We start from the raw sequence: 2,819 nt of genomic DNA, 5'->3' as shown, positions 1-2,819 counted from the left end.
GCCTGACAGACAGGTGTTCATCTTTCCTCACCTTGTTGACAGTTTCGTGTTTTTTTCCCCCTCTTTCTCAGATTTCCAGGTGACAATTATCTGAGCGGTGGTCCCATACAAAGAATGCAGGATTTGGGATCAAGACAGCTGCATGGAGACAGCCCAGCCTTGTCCCCAACTAGCTGACCAACCCTGGTCAGTGACCAACATCAGTGACTCCTGTGAGGCTCAGTTTTGCCACCAGAGGACAAAGACCCAGCCAGATCCCCATGAAAGTTCTGAAACAGTGCCATGCAGATTTCTCTCTCTCTCTCTCTCTCTCTCTCTCTCTCTCTGTCTCTCTCTCTCTATCCCATTGCTGTACTCTGTCCTTCTCACTTTCTTTCTTTAATATTCCTCTCTTTTTTTCTCCTCAAAACTGGCATGTTAAAAACCGTTGCTGTTAAAATGAGTACTTGCCTTTTAAAAATCTTCAAGTTGCTAAGCAGCATCTGCCCCCTCCTTCCCCTTTTATGTAGCCCGGTTGCCATAGTATCACTTGAGCATGGTAACAAGAAGCAAAGAGCAATCATTTTTCACTAAATAGGGCCGGGCAGACAGATAAACATGCTGAAATGTTTCCTTACAACCCATCTCAAGCAGGGGGAACTGCTCTAAGGTACGCAACTGGATTTCTTTCATCAGTTACCGCCTGTGTTCCCTGCTCTGCTATGGCTGCCCACACCTGTGGCTCCTGGCATGTCATGCCACCCCTGGCGCGACACTTCCTAAAAAGGCTTTTGAAAGGATGTTGCTGCTACTCCGATATTTGTAGCTATTTAGGGCTAAATGCAGACTCAGATGCTTCTTGGAGAGTTGCTAAACATAGAGCACTGAGTGTGAATCAGTATTGTGACTAAAAGTACTCGTGTCATAGCAGGTTTGGGGAAGATAATAAATAGACGTCATCAGAATGACATCAAAGGGCACACTTGAAAAATGGAAAGGATGCAGAGAGAAATGATAATAAAGAGCCTACTTGAAATTTAACATGGATTTGAGAAATGCAAACCCAGACTCCTGTTCTTCAGCCCGCAGCTCACGAGTTCAGGCACCTGATTATCAACAACACAAACGAACTGGGCAGGAAGTGGATGTGACTCTCCCTTTGACTCATGGGACCGGGATGGTCCAGGGGCAAGGAGCACAGGCAAGGCTTGACTGCTGGTGAAGACATCACAGCGTTTCTTGATGGGCGCTTTTCCCAGAGTGTCCTCCTGCCTCCCAGCCGCAGAGGTACCACCTGCAGGACCCTGGGGCAGGGGGCCCCACAGTCCAGAATCTAAGTGGTTAAAGCCAGCCCAACAGCAGGTCTCCAGGAGCCCACCCCAGCCCTGAGCCCAGCAGCTGTGCTCATTGGTCCCTATTCCTGTTATACTCCTTGCTTGCTATTTTGAATATTCCATCTTAAACCTGCCCTTGTGTACTCCAAATCTTTTCCTACATATGTGACTAAGTCAGTGTTTCCCAAGGAAGAAAATTCCCTATTCCAGATGAAGCCATCAGCGGAGGGTGCTACCCTCCACAAAGACTTTCCAGCCCCTCAGCCTTCAGCAGGAAAGGTGCTCCCTTTGAGCCTGGGCTGCAGGATTGAGCCGAACAAGCACTGTCACTCGCACTTTCATGCTTGACTGCCCTGTGACAATGACTTAGCGTTGTCAGGCAGCTGGTTAAAATAGGAAATGTGCTCCCTGGCTTCATGGTGCTGTGTACCGATCCTCTGAGCGGATACCCTACATTTAAACACATGTGGCTTAAAGGGACTTAGAGGGCTTTTCAGGCAGAAGCAGGGCTGTCCTCGGTGGATTCCTCCAAACAAATCAACTTCCCTTGCTAAGTGGAATGAAACTTTCTTCCCTTGTCTTCCAGGGCCTTCTTCCTCTGTGTCTGACAGTTTCTTCTCTTTCTCCCTCCTGCTGGAAGCCACTTCAGCATGAAGAGCATGGCTCCTCAGAGCACTCCTAAAGCCCAGGGAAGGAGCTGAAGAGACTTCCTGGTCTTGGCCTTGGCCGAGCAGGAGCCTCAGACATGGAGGCGGACACTGTCACCCAAAGAACTTCTGACACATCACTCAGCTCCTCAGCCTGGGGTTTATTGGTTGCTCTGGGAAAGTCTCAAGGTGGGGAGTAAGGAATAAATTCTTAAAGCCCAATTTTGTTCTGTCTGAACTCCTGGGAAGCAGAGAGTAGTTGTTGGAATGCCCTGTAAACTAGTCCCTTGAGCTCCAGCTTCCTTGGCTTTCCCACCTTCTCCCCTTATTTGAAGTCCTTGGTCGAAAGAGAAAGGTCCCCACAGAATGCGGGACACCTACCACTCAGTCCTCTGTGTATCAGCCCTCCAGTCCCTCTTCTGTGACCACTTTTATGACTACATAACAAAGATGTGTTTTCCAGAACTCCTTCCCTCTTTCTAAATCCCTCAGTCCCTAACTTGAGTCTGCAGAAGGTCATTGGTCAGATCTCCTAAGGGCTTTGGCTATTTTGTTGGCAAAATTATCATTAGATGAATTTCCAAGGTTTTATAAGAAATATTTGATAGCAGGCTTTCAAGTGGACAAAAAGAAAGAGAGAGAGAGAGAGAGAGAGAGAGAGAGAGAGAGAGAGAGAGAGAGAGAGAGGAGACAGACAGAGGAAAGCAAGGAATAAAAAAAATCCAATCTGTAAAATTTGCCAATTTCAGAGGTGTAAATATTCCCACTGTGGTCACTTTCAAACTCCCAGTGTGAAGTCACTGAACTGAACAGGGGGCGCACTTGGTCCCTGTGAGCTGGTATAAGCTGGCCTGAGCAC

At 47.9% G+C, this 2,819-nt stretch overlaps 1 long non-coding RNA gene across 1 annotated transcript; it reads left to right on the top strand.

The window, feature by feature from the left end:
• Positions 1-551: 551 nt before the first annotated feature.
• LOC102021300 lies at positions 552-2,176 on the top strand. Its single transcript, XR_259307.1, has 3 exons — positions 552-649; positions 1,062-1,266; positions 1,900-2,176. It is a non-coding gene; the product is annotated as an uncharacterized LOC102021300 (long non-coding RNA).
• The last annotated feature ends 643 nt before the right edge of the window (positions 2,177-2,819 follow it).

The sequence above is a fragment of the Chinchilla lanigera genome, unplaced genomic scaffold (assembly GCF_000276665.1).
Source record: "Chinchilla lanigera isolate Chin_1 unplaced genomic scaffold, ChiLan1.0 scaffold00003, whole genome shotgun sequence".
In the NCBI taxonomy this organism is placed as follows: Eukaryota; Metazoa; Chordata; class Mammalia; order Rodentia; family Chinchillidae; genus Chinchilla; species Chinchilla lanigera.
Note: the sequence above shows the minus strand (reverse complement) of the source record. Positions and strands in the feature narration are given on the sequence as shown.